Here is a 14,099-nt window from a genome sequence, read left to right as displayed (position 1 = left end):
TGGTTCTTCTCCACTCAAACTGTCACTGTGTGTGGCTTGAGCTCACATCCCCTCTTCCCCAGGGACGGGCTTCGGGAGGTAGAGAACAGGATGCTGGTAGTTGGAAGTCCTTCGATGGGGCTATGAACAAAAATGAAAGAGGCTGGATTTGGCTTTGATTTTTTTCCCCTTGAATCAGTGACTGTTTTAAAAACTAATTACTTCTAGCGAATATTTGTCTTTCCTGTTCAGCAAATTATTTATTTAAATAGTTCTTAAGAGAGAGCTCTTTGGAATTCTGTTTAGGAGGAGGCTTTGAACATCTAAGGTATGAAATTCCTTTATTAGTCATGTGCTGCTCACCCGTAATCAGATCCCTGTCCTGGAGTCCTGGATGCTCTTTGCTCAGGCAGATCTCAAAAGCAAAGAGGAGCTATTCTCTGGGCAGCTGCAGCAGGTTAGAAGCCTAGCGTGCCACTTAACCGTATCTTTTAAACACTGTTAGAGCCTTTAGTAAAATGTTATTTACTCCGCAGAGTTCACAAGGAAGTAGCCTTGACTAACGCCAATGGAGCTGGTAGACTCACCTACTGACAAAGCAGCTCCTCAGCATCTTCTCCTCCCTCTCAAAGTCCACTCTCAAAAGAGGCGTTGATGAATCCTTAACTTGGAAGTAGAAAGAAGCAATGGTAGGTCATGCTACTACTTTCTCTTGGGAAGATTAGCCCTTTATCAGAGCATAAGTATTCAAAGCCATATAAAATATGAATCTGAAATTTTACTTACAGAGATTTCCTATAATCTCTATGATATCCATTATTATATATAGTCTCTATGAGTCAAATTTCAGATTCCTCAATGGCTAGAAGATTTGGTACTGGGGATTTAACCCAGGGGCACTTTACCCTTAAGCTACATTCCCAGTTCTTTTATTTTTTGATTTTGAGGCAGGGTTTCTCTAAGTTGCTTAGGGTCTTGCTAAGTGTCTAAGGTTAGACTTGAACTTGGGATGGTCTCCCCAGTCACTGGGATTCCAGGCCTGGGCCACCACCCTTGATGACAGCTGTTATTTGTTCCCATGTAGAGACGCTCTCACAGAAATCATTATGGCCTAGGATTAGCCAGCTCTCTCTTAAGTCTTCTCAGGTATCTTGTAATATCCTCCCTATTTTATCAATGACAAAAATTTCCCCCATTTAAGCATAATGATATATTTTACTTTCCTACTAAGTTACTTTCTATGATTTTGAACATAAAAGATATTCTGGATTCTCCTATTGCTGAAATATTTTATCTGATTTTTTTGATGCTTTCATTCTCCCAAGAAAATATCAATCTTTTGCATTAAGGGAATTATTTTTCAGACATTCTAATCAGTCTTGAAGAAAGCAGGGGGTAGCTAGCACTTCTAACTGAAAGCAGGTCTTATTAGAGCCAACCTCAGACCCAGGGCTGGCAATTAGCAGAAGCTCTGAGCATATGCCTGGGTAATGAAGATTTGAAAACCAAGTCCTGATTATTCTCTCCTTCTCGTGAGACCCACGGTAGTCCGGGAAGGGTTTGAATTGATTTTTGTCCCTGTTCAAAGATCTGCAGAATATGCCAGGAGAGCAAGAAAATGTTAGAAATAAAGGAACAACATGCCTGTCACTCTGTGGTCACACCAGCCCTGATTGGCCTGTGTTTCCCTTTGGGACCTAGTAGAGGCATTTTTAAAAGGAGGTCTTGCTAAATTTATACATGGAGAAGTCCTGCTATTGTCTCCTTGGAAGAAAGTGTTGGGTGAATGTAATTCTATTTTCTGCCAGTTGCTTCCAATCATGGATACAAATACCCAGACAGCAAAGTAGCGTGGAAACAGCAATAGAAAGCATGAAACCGGCAGCTTAGGTAGAAAGAGCAGAGATTCTCCAAAGGAGGAAAGACGGGCTGCAGATCAGCAGGGCATTTATGTAGATGAGGATAAGAGCAAGGACAGAGTCGCAAATACGAATAGAGGACGTAGGTGATCCCTCTGAGCACAGCATCCCCAGTCTCTGAGCCCCTTCCACTTGCAATGGTGAATATTTCAAAGGGAGGGAGACAAGGAACACATTTCCCTCCCTTGCATAGTGAGTGACTGGGATCATTAGGACCCAAGGTAGAATAAAGGAGATAATTTGACAAAATGCCCAGAGGCACCACATGATCTAAAGCATGACATTTTTCACATATGTGTAGGCTTGTTTCAAAATGGGCATTTCTTCTAAAAAGGAGAGCTTTAAAAATGTAGATACAGAGTCAACTCTGAGTTATCTGAGCTAATGAAGTTGTGGGGGATAAGCAAGGAGAAGTACATTTTTTAAAAGGCAGATAATCAAAAACATTTAGAGTGCTCTGTGTGTGTGTGTGTGTGTGTGTGCGCGCGCCCACACGGTGTGTATCTGAATGTGTACACAGATTTAGCATGCTTCACATTCTTGAGTTAATGTTCAAAAGCATTTATTATTATTTAAGATAATGCAAATAACCCAGTAAGGAAAAGGAAAATGAGTGTTCGAGGGGCAGAAAAAGTCGGTTCTTGACCTCGGAGGTAGATGATGAAGGTAAGGCTGCTGATGCCTGTTGTAGGTATTGGCTCCTCCATTCTGAGCAACTTCATAAAAGGCCTCAAACCTGGGCCTTCATCAGGAGGCTGGGACCTGATAGAGGCAGGTCTGCTGTGCAGTGCAGCACTTGGGAGTGTGGCAGATCTCAGTCTCCTAAGCTTTGTCTCCTTTGTCCTGCTGTACAAATCAGTCCTATTCAATCATTGGACATATTCCCCACCCCCAGCAATGGGAAAAAAAGAAGAGTTGCCAGGAATGAAAGAAAGTGGTCTGGTGGGCAGATAGCATTAGTAAAGTTATCATTTCAAAAAGCAAACTTGTTTTTTTTAAATTTTAATAGCTCAAAAATTCTGTCTGTGAAATTTCCTCTTTATGACATGCTTTCCTACCTCTGTGTACAGCCAATAGGAGTCCTGAGGCTTAAGCCAGTGTCAGTAGCCTACAGGACAAGATCTGTGCTCATGAAGGGTCTCAAAGCTCACTTTTCAACTATCTCAGCAAAGTGATGATTTTGAAAGCTAGATTTGGTGGCGGGAGAAATTGCTTTCTAAATGATAAAATCATACCTGAAAAGAGAGACCTGGTGGATTTCATCTTTCACTTTTACCCTGCATGGAGGATGAATGGAACTCAGAACAGAATGTGGGCAGGAAAACCTTTCACTGATTTTCCAGGGGCTGAGAAAATAGGGGACAGGAGAAAGAACACAGAGGGACTGCCCTAATCTCTCCTCTCTCTAAGTCACTTGTAGGTTGTAGATTTCCCACTGGCACTCAAGGGAGGAAAAGGATATTTACCTGGACCTTTGTCAAAGCAAGTGGTCAGAGGAATGACTTCTGGAAGTAAAAACTGACCAGCAGTTGCAGACTATAGGATAGGCCACTCAGTAGGTAGAACTGAGTCTCTAAATGATTCCATTATGTGACTGTTAATGAACTACGGTGTATTCATTTATAGGTATGCACCACATTTGTTTTTTAATTTTTAAATTTTTATTGTAAACAAATGGGATACATGTTGTTTCTGTTTGTATATGAAGTAACAGCATACCATTTGCATATTCATAAATTTACATAGAGTAATGATGTTTGATTCATTCCATTATTTTTTCCTTCCCCCCACCCCTCCCACCTCTCTTTTCCCTCTATACAGTCCCTCCTTCCTCCATTCTTGTCCCACTCCCACCCCCCATTATGTGTCATCATCCACTTATCAGTGAGATCATTTGCCTTTTGGATTTTTGAGATTGGCTTATCTCACTTAACATGATATTCTCCAATTTCATCCATTTGCCTGCAAATGCCATAATTTTATTATTCTTTATAGCTGAGTAATATTCCATTGTGTGTATATATATATATATATATATATATATATATATATATATATATATACCACAGTTTCTTTATCCATTCATCAATTGAAAGGCATCTAGGTTGGTTCCATAGGGCTATTGTGAATTGAGCAGCTATGAACTTTGATGTGGCTGTATCTCTGTAGTATGCTGATTTTAAGTCCTTTGGGTATAGGCCAAGGAGTGGGATAGCTGGGTCAAATGGTAGGTCCATTCCAAGTTTTCTAAGGAATCTCCACACTGCTTTCCAGAGTGGCTGCACTAATTTGCAGCCCCACCAGCAATGTATGAGTGTACCTTTTTCCCCACATCCTCTCCAACACCTATTGTTGCTTGTGTTCTTGATAATCGCCATTCTAATTGGGGTGAGATGGAATCTTAGTGTAGTTTTGATTTGCATTTCTCTTATTACTAAAGATGGTGAACATTTTTTCATATGTTTGTTGATTGCTTATAGATCTTCTTCTGTGAAGTGTCTGTTCATATCCTTAGCCCATTTGTAATTGGGTTATTTGTATTCTTGGTGTAGAGTTTTTTGAGTTCTTTACATTTCTGGAAATTAGTGCTCTATCTGAAGTATGAGTGGCAAAGATATTCTCCCACTCTGTAGGCTCTCTCTTCACATTGCTGATAGTTTCCTTTGCTGAGAGAAAGCTATTTAGTTTGAATCTATCCCAGTTATTGATTTTTGCTTTTATTGCTTGTGCTAGGGGAGTCCTGTTAAGGAAGTCTGATCCTAAGCCAACAAGGTGAAGATTTGGACCTACTTTTTCTTCTATAAGATGCAGGGTCTCTGGTCTGATTTCAAGGTCCTTGATCCATTGTGAGTTGATTTTTGGGCAGGGTGAGAGATAGGGGTTTAATTTCATTCTGTTGCATATGGATTTCCAGTTTTCCCAGCACAATTTGTTGAAGATGCTATCTTTTCTCTATTGCATACTTTTGGCACCTTTGTCTAGTATGAGAAAATTGTATTTATTTTGGTTTGTGTCCGTGTCCTCTATTCTGTACTATTGATCTACCTGTCTATTTTGGTGCCAATACCATGCTGTTTTTGTTACTATTGCTTTGTAGTATAGTTGAAGTTCTGGTATTGCGATACTCCCTGTTTCATTCTTCCTGCTAAGGATTGCTTTAGCTATTCTGGGTTTCTTATTCTTCCAGATGAATTTCATGATTGCTTGCTCTATTTCTGTGAGGTACATCATTGGGATTTTAATTGGAATTGCATTGAATCTGTATAATACTTTTGGTAGTATGGCCATTTTGACAATATTAATTCTGCCTATCCAAGAACATGGGACATCTTTCCAACTTCTAAGGTCTTCCTTAATTTCTTTCTTCAATGTTTTGTAGTTTTCATTGAGAGATCTTTTACCTCTTTGGTTAGATTGATTCCCAAGTATTTTATTTTTTTTTGAGGCTGTTGCAAATGGGGTTGTTTTCCTCATTCCCCTTTCAGCTGTTTCGTCACTTGCATGTAAAAATGCTTTAGATTTATGTGTGTTGATTTTATAGCCTGCTATTTTGCTGAATTCATTGATGAGGTCTAGAAGTTTTCTGGAGGAGGTTTTTGGATCTTCTAAATATAGAATCATGTCATCCGCAAATAGTGGCAGCTTAAGTTCCTCTTTTCCTATTCGTATCCCTTTAATTTCTTTAGTCTGCCTAATTTTTCGGCTAGAGTTTTGAGGACAATGTTGAATAGAAATGATGAAAGAGGACATCCCTGTCTTGTTCCCGTTTTTAAAGGGAATGGTTTCAGTTTTTCTCCATTACGAATGATGTTGGCCATGGGCTTAGCATAAATAGCCTTTACAATGCTCAGGTATGTTCCTACTATCCCTATTTTTTCCTAGTGTTTTGAGCATGAAGGGGTGTTGTATTTTGTCGAACGCTTTTTCTGTGTCAATTGAAATAACCATATGATTCTTATCCTTAAGTCTATTGACATGATGGATTACGTTTATTGATTTACGAATGTTGAACCATCCTTGCATTCCAGGGATGAACCCCACTTGATCATGGTGCACAATTTTCTTAATATGTTTTTGGATACGGTTTGCCAATATTTTGTTAAGGAACTTTGTATCTATATTCATCAAGGATATTGGTCTAAAATTTTCTTTTCCTGGTTTGGGTATGAGGGTGATATTAGCTTCATAAAATGAGTTGGGTGGGGTACCCTCATTTTCTATTTCCTGGAATACTTTGAGAAGTATTGGAATGAGTTCTTCTTTGAAGGTCATGTAGAACTCGGCTGAGAATCCGTCTGGTCCTGGGCTTTTCTTGGATGGTAGGTTTTTAATGGCTTCTTCTATTTCATGGCTTGATATTGATCTGTTTAAATCATGTATGTCCTCCTGGTTCAGTTTGGGAGGAGCATATGTCTCTAGAAATTTGTCAATGTCTTAGATAGTTTCTATTTTGTTGGAATACAGATTTTCAAAGTAGCTTCTCATTATGTTCTGTATCTCAGTGGGGTCTGTTGTGATATTTCCTTTTGCATCATGTATTTTAGTAATTTGAGTCTTCTCTCTCCTTCTCTTTGTTAGTGTGGCTAAGGGTTTGTCTATTTTGTTTACTTTCTCAAAGAACCAATTTTTTGTTTTGTCAATTTTTTGAATCGTTTCTTTTGTTTCAATTTCATTGATTTCAGCTCTGATTTTAATTATTTCCTGTCTTCTACTACTTTTGCTGTTAATTCTGTTCTTCTTTTTCTAGGACTTTGAGCTGTAATGTTAGGTCATTTAGTTGTTGACTTTTCATTCTTTTCTGGAATGCGCTCCATGCAATGAGTTTTCCTCTTAGTACCGCTTTCATAGTGTCCCAGAGATTTTGATATGTTGTATCGTCATTCTCATTGACCTCTTAGAATTTTTTAATCTCCTCCCTGATGTTTTTTGTTATCCAAGTTTCATTCAGTAGCATATTATTTAGTCTCTAGGTGTTGGAGTAATTTCTCTTTTTAATTTTGTTATTGATTTCTACTCAGTCCATTATGATCTGATAGAACACAAGGCAGTATCTCTATTTTTTTGCATTTCCTAAGGGCTGCTTTGTGGCATAACATATGGTCTACTTTCGAGAAGGTTTCATGTGCTGCTGAGAAGAAAGTGAATGCACTCGTTGATGGATGGAATATTCTATATATGTCTATTAAGTCTAGGTTATTGATTGTGTTATTGAGTTCTATGGTTTCTTTAGTTGGATTTTGTTTGGAAGATCTATGTCAGCTGTATATCTTCTTTGATGAGGTATCTTAAAGTTTCTGATCAATTTTTTTGATTGGGTCTTTGCTTCCTATTATTGAATTTTAAGTAAAACTCTTTTGCCAAATGTTTCTTCTCCAAATATTTTCTCCCATTTGTGGCTTATATTCTTATTCTCCTCAAATTGCCTTTCACAAAACAGAATTTTTTGGTTTTAAATCCATCTTCTCAATACTTTTGGTGATAAGTCTAAGAAGTCATCACCTTTCCCTAAATCACCTATATATTCTCCTATGTTATTTTCTATCAGTCTAATGATTTTGCATTTTTACCTTATGGGTTAATGTTCAAATTTGATTTAAATTTTTTGAAGATTGCAAGTTCTGAGACTAGATCTATTATTATTATTTTTTGTTTATGGATGTTCAGTTTTTCTAACAACATTTGTAAAAAAAACAAAAAAACAAAACAAAAAACAAAACAAAACAAAACAAAAAAAAACCTCTATTCGTTCCATTGTATCACCTTTTCATCGTTCAGAGACCAGTTGACTCTGTGTGCATACATTTCTGGATTCCATATTTTGTTTTACTTATCTCTTTGTCTATTTTTTTTTAAATCTTTTTTATTTTTATAGACTGCATTTTGATTCATTTGTACACAAATGGGGTACAACTTTCCATTTTTCATTTCTATGGTTGTACACAATTTCAACATCATCATACTGTTTGATCATTGTAACTTTAGAGTAAGTCTGGAAGGATGGTTGTATCAGTCTTCTGACTTTGTTCTTCTCCCTCAGTATTGAATTGGATATCTGGGGTCTTTTGCTTCTCCATAAAACTTTAGAACCCATTTGTTTATATTAATAAAATAACTTGCATTGACTCCATATGGAATTGGTTTGAATCTATAGATTGTACCTGGAAGAATTGACATCATGACAATATTGAGAAATATTGGTTTATTTTTTTCTTACAATATTGGTTTGGGTGTCAGAGTTAATGCTAGCCTCAAAGAATGTATTAAAAAAGTATTTTTGTTTCTAACGCCTAGACAAGATGATAGAAAACTGGTGTATTTTCTTCTTTAAATGGTATAATTTACCAGTGAACATATCCGGACCTGGTGCTACCTGTTTTGGAAGGTTGTTGATTATGAATTGAATTTCTTTATTAGATATAGGTCTATTCATATTGTCTAGTTCTTCTTGAGTTTCAGAAAATTGTGTTTTCCCAGGAAGAAGTTTATTTCATTAAAGTTGTCAATTACCTTTTAAAATTATTCTTTAATGTTCATGGCCAGGTAGTGATGTCTCCTTTTCCTTTTATCTATTTTAATTAATTAATTAATTTTGTATAGTACTGGGAATTGATCCAGGGGCACTTTACCTTTGAGCTACATGCCCAGCCCTTTTTCTTATTTTTTAAAGTTTTGCTGAGGCTGTTCTTAAACTTGCAATTCTCCTGCCTCAGTCTTCCAGCTAACTGGAATTACAGGCATGTGCCTCTTTCATTTGTGATGTTAGTAATTTGTGACCTCTCACTTCTTTCCTTAGCCTGGCTAGGGGCTTATTCATTTTATTGTTTTCATTGATTTTCTGTTCCAATTTCATTGATTTCTGTTCTAGCTTTTCTTAGTTCTTTTCCTCTGCTGATATTTAATTTAATTTGCTCTTCTCCTCTGGCTTCCAAAAGTGGGAAATTACATGATCAGTTTTACATCTTCCTTCTTTTCTAATATATGAATTCAGTACTGTAAGTTTTCCTCAAAATACTGTATTCACTACATCCCACGTATATTGTTAAATTATATTTCCATTTTCATTTAATTTAGAATGTTTTCAAGTATTTTCATTTTATTCTCTGCTGCATGTTTTATTTATAGGTATACTGTTTAATCTCCAATTATTTGGGGATTAGTCAGCCATATTTCTGTTAGTGATCTTTAGTTTAATTCCATTATGATTTATGAGTGGTGTTTGCTCTGTAGTCTTCTCTCTCTTAAATTAGTACTGTTAGTCCACTTTCTTCAATCCATTGGTTTTATTCTATATGTATCTTTACATAAAGTGGTTTTATTTTAGTAAGCATATTCTCTGACAATCTGTTTTTTAACTGATATGTTTAGACCCTTGATGTTCAAGGTAATTGTCCTGTAGTTCTTGAATATTCTTTGTTTCTCATTTTTTTTGTTTGTTTCCTGTTAAGTTTTGGAAGTTTCTCCTCTCATATCCTGAAGCTCAGAGATTCTTTCCTCAGCTGTGCCCATACTACTTATGAGTTCATCAAAAACTCTTTTCCATTCATTTTCAGTGTTTCTGAATTTTAGCATTTCTTTTTGAGGTTTTTTGGAGTTACCATTTCTCTGCTTATGCTACCTCTCTGTTCTTCCATGTCATCTACATTTTTTCATTGCATCCTTGGCATATTAAGTGTAACTTTTTAACACTTTCTGGTTTGATACTTCCAACTTCCTGCAATACCTTGCTCTAGTTCTGATGCTTGTTCCATCCCTTGCATTGAATTTTTTTTTTAACCTTTTAGTACAACTTGCAATTTCTTGTTGATAGATGGAAATGGGGTATGTGGGTATTTCCCTTCCCCCAGGTAGGTTAAGCTCCAGTAAAACCCTAGAAGGTCAAGTTTTGGTTAGCCAGTTTCTCCAGAGGGCAGACTTAGTTAAGAAAAGCAGAATTCTCTGGAGAATTTCCAAGTACTTCCTTGGGGATATTCGCTATGAGAATCTGGAAAAGCCTCAGGAGGTAAACCTCACAAAAGTGTGTGTGTGTGTGTGTGTGTGTGTGTGTGTGTTGAGGGGCAGGTTCTTCTGTGACACTCGAGGAACCTCTTATGACCGTCTCCCCTGAGATTTCAACTCTGAAACTTATACGGAGTCACTTCTCAGTTAATTCGCTCACCCCAACCTGGGCTTCAGCTCACGGCTTCTTCTCTGATAAGCTCTTTCTCCAATATCGGGATAGTAATTTATCCTTTAATCTCATTTCTCTGCTGACCTAAGAAGAGTCGTTGGTTTTTCAGTTTGATCTACTTTTTACTTGTTAAAAATGAAGTGGCAATTTCTTAACTATCTACCTGCTATTTTAGAGAACCGGAACTGCGTTTTCATTCTGAAGCTTCTATATTCCTGGAAAGTCCTTAGTCCTGGATAAGCTGAGATACAGCATCATTCTATGAGTATTATATAATTTACTAATCCATGTTGATGATCGTGGAAGTTTTCTTGTTTGTTTTCCCATGTTTTGTGCTATTACGAATAAAACTGCTGGGAGTATTCAAGCTCTTGTCTCTTGATGAGTATGCTCAAGGATTTTTGTTGATTATAGACAAAACAATAAAATTGCTGGGTCATGGATATGGATATTTTGAACTTCATGAACAGTGCTAAATAGTTTTAAAGTTGTGGTACCAATTACACCACCTTTGTTAGTATATGAGAATCAGTTGCTGATCATCTTCACCATCACTTGATATCATAGGTCTTAATAATTCCATCAGTGCAGTATGCAGTGGTATCTTACGTAATTTTAATTTTCAACACTATTCCAGAATACTCTTGGACCCCAGGCAGATACGTCATGTGGTTGCCTTCCCAGCCTGTTTCAAGGTTCCTGGGGTCTAACACGCATCGCTTTGGGTATATCAGAACTGCTACTATGCCTGAGGGAATCATACTTCCCTTAAAGTTACTTTCAAAAGTGAGGAATGATCTTGACTGCTTGTGAACAATCAGGGTAGACTCGCAGGAACAAATGGCCGTGGTACAGAGGTGTCATTAGTTTGAGCAACAAAATCCCATTCCTCTTCCCTGGCTTTCAACACCACAATCATAAGGGACTGGGCTACTGCACGAACACCGTCAGCCTCTCCTGTTTCTCTCTGTAATCATAGCAAGAACACAGAAGCAAACCCATCCAGTGTTCTCTTCCACTGTGGGGGTGCATGGGCCCTGTCCTACCTGTCCAATGGTAGTTAGAAATGCACTGTACACAGTGGTACAGAACAAAGATCTATCCAAATTGGTCACGATTATAGTAACACCAGGCGTACCATTTGGGTCTTCTTTCTTTTGACCCTAGTAACTCTGTCAGAGGGCTTCTAAACCTGATGTCATTAAGACAAGGGTGCTGCCTACCTCCCTAGTCACCTGCTTCCCAGACACTGAGAATTGTGGAAGCAAGCTTTGCAAGGGCATTTAGCAACTGACCTCTTGTGGCATGTCACCTTTGCAGAGACCGTAAGACTTAGAAAAGAGCTGTCCAAATATTCATTGTCAAAGCCACTCATTCCAGGTCTAAGTCACTCAGTCACAATGCTTGAGAATTTTTTTCCCCTGGGGTGCCATGACCTTTTTCCTTGGACTGTGGAATGGACCTTTTATACTCTTTTGAATCTTAACTGAGCATAGGCTTGATTTTTGTCCTTCCTGGCTGGCTATAGCAACTAAGAATGCAGTGACCAGATCAACTGATTTTCAGGGTTCAGCCTAGATCCATCTGCTTTCACAACCCAGTGCCTTTGCCTTGGATTCCAGTTTGGCAGTGAGGTATCGGGCCCTAACGATCCTCGCTGCCAGGCAATTAGGTCTGTTGGTGTCTCCTTGCCAAGTACTGAGACTGACTTGCCCTTCCCCTGGAGGGTTAGGAGAGGACCATACTTCTCAAGCTCCCCAGAAGATAAATTATGGACAAAGGTATATGTCTAGAGATCTTTCTTGAGGGTCTTTTACCTGCACAGGGCTTATAAATATAGTCCAGTATCACTTACCGATAAGGGTGTAATCTGAGAAATATGTCTTGAAAGTGATTTTACTGTTGTGCAAACATCGGAGTGTACTTATGGGCAAATTCAGATACCCAGGATATTCTTGGTGACATAATCTCTTGGGCCCACCGTTGTACAGGCAGTCTGTCAATGACTGAAGCGTCATTATATGGTGCTTGACTGTACTCAGTATAGATCAGGACTGAAACATTCACAAACAACATTTTTAGAGAAACTAAAGGGTGAACAGAATCCCAGGACTTCCACGGGGGGAATAAAAACAACTTCCTCTGCTGCGCCCACATATCCAAATTCAAATGTTGTTTATGATTTTATAATGGTCTACAGAATCACACAACAGGAAAGCGCCAGGAGGGGCTTAAGATAGACATTTGAAAAGCGAGGCATTTGTTTGAAAAACTTCAGGCTCATTTTCCCCCCAAATCCTTCCCTGTGCTTAATAGCCAAAATGTTGAAAGGAAAATACATTTTAATCAATTTTTCAAGTGTTTTCAATATCCTGTCATAGTCTCACCCCCTCCGGCCTTAGCCTGGGACAGGGGCACCAATACACTAACTCTCCTGGCCCCTGAGACTGTCACTCACTGCTTTAAAGATGAGGCTTCAGGGTCATCCCAGGCCACTCTGAAGCTTGGAGCGAGGTCTACACACAGTGGATTTGGCTGTCTTGCTGTAGCACCAGCTGGTTGCCTATGGTAGGAAAGAATTGAAAGAGTATTTTACACCATGGAAATTGTCTTCCAGGCCCAGATGGACCGTTGCTGTTCTAGCTTTGACAGGCCAGGATAGATATATTCAGAAAGCCTTCCAGCTATTTAGTAACTCTTCCAAAACACTGTCAGCACCCATGCTAGGATGCAGGGTGTGGGAAGGAAGTCTAAGTAGGGAACTAAGCCTAGTTAGTATATATTTGCATAATTATCTTGCAGTGAATGGATGTGTGATTGGGGGGCAGGGAGGAGGTCTCCATGGACACTAAAAGTCAGCGAGAAGTTGAACTTTCCTGGGTCAGCACCTTCCCGGGTCCCTTCATTCAAAGTTGTGTATTGTAAGTATCAGGTTAAAAAGAGCAAAGTTCCTGCGAATCAGCTCACCTGGGAGCCAAAAATATAAGTTTGGACCCCAGACTCTTGGGAAGACCTCCTGTTTTCTCAAAGGCCAGGGTCAACCCCGGGTCCGCTTATACCTGCAGCCTTGTCTAGTGGATGGTGAATGAGGAGAGGGGAGAACAGCAAGATCTCTCTGGTCATGGTCACCCACCTGAGATCAAAGATGCTGTGCAGAAGCAAGTATTTTAAAAACAAGATTATAGAGATACTATGGAATTCATGGCAGTAGCACTCTGCATTTAAATATAGCTTTTTGACTGTTAGCAAAATGATGTGGTTATGAGCTGACTATTAATATAGCTGTTTGCCTGAGACAGACAGTGGGGGTGGGGAGGAGGAGAGAGAAAGGGAGGGAGGGTGGGCACACCAGTCAGCATGCTTCACCTGAGTTTTGGAAGCTAATTTATTCTTAGGTTAAGGATGCCCATTTTTGGACTAGATTTTACTTTTTTTTTTTTTTTTTGCTTTGAAACTTAAACGAAAGCTTCCAAGAACTAAAATATTTTATCCGTCAGCAAGGGCAAAGGAAGTAATGTTGAAATAGGCCCCAGAGCTTGTCTACCTTGGTCCCAATAATCCTTGACCCTCCCAAAATAGGTGGCAGAAATTCCTAAAATGCCCACTATTTCCCGTATTCAGTGCATCATAATTTTTAAAGAAAAAAATTGCAAGCTTCCAAGACCTGCATATGTGAAAGGGAGACAGTATAATTCTTAATATGGAATTCGGGCTTCATGTGTTGCAAAGGAAAAAATGGAGGGTTTTTTTTTTTTTTTCTTTGTTTTCTTTCACATCCGTATGTGGAACACAGAGTTAAAATGGTTTTACAATTACCTATGCTTTAAAAATCACTCCTGAACTACGTTTACTGCTTCAACATTTTTTATTCAGCACACTGAACAAGTCATTGGTTTTCTTAGGTGGGAATTAGGAATTGTGTTTTGACAGACTGGTAATTAATCACTGGACTATTTCTTACCTTACCTAATGTTTCTATTATGGCTAATTATGGACAAGTTAGAAATAAACCTGCCTCTCAGGAAGGGAACAGG

This window comes from Sciurus vulgaris (assembly GCF_902686455.1).
Source record: "Sciurus vulgaris genome assembly, chromosome: 14".
Lineage (NCBI taxonomy): Eukaryota > Metazoa > Chordata > Mammalia > Rodentia > Sciuridae > Sciurus > Sciurus vulgaris.
This window is presented reverse-complemented; position numbering follows the sequence as displayed.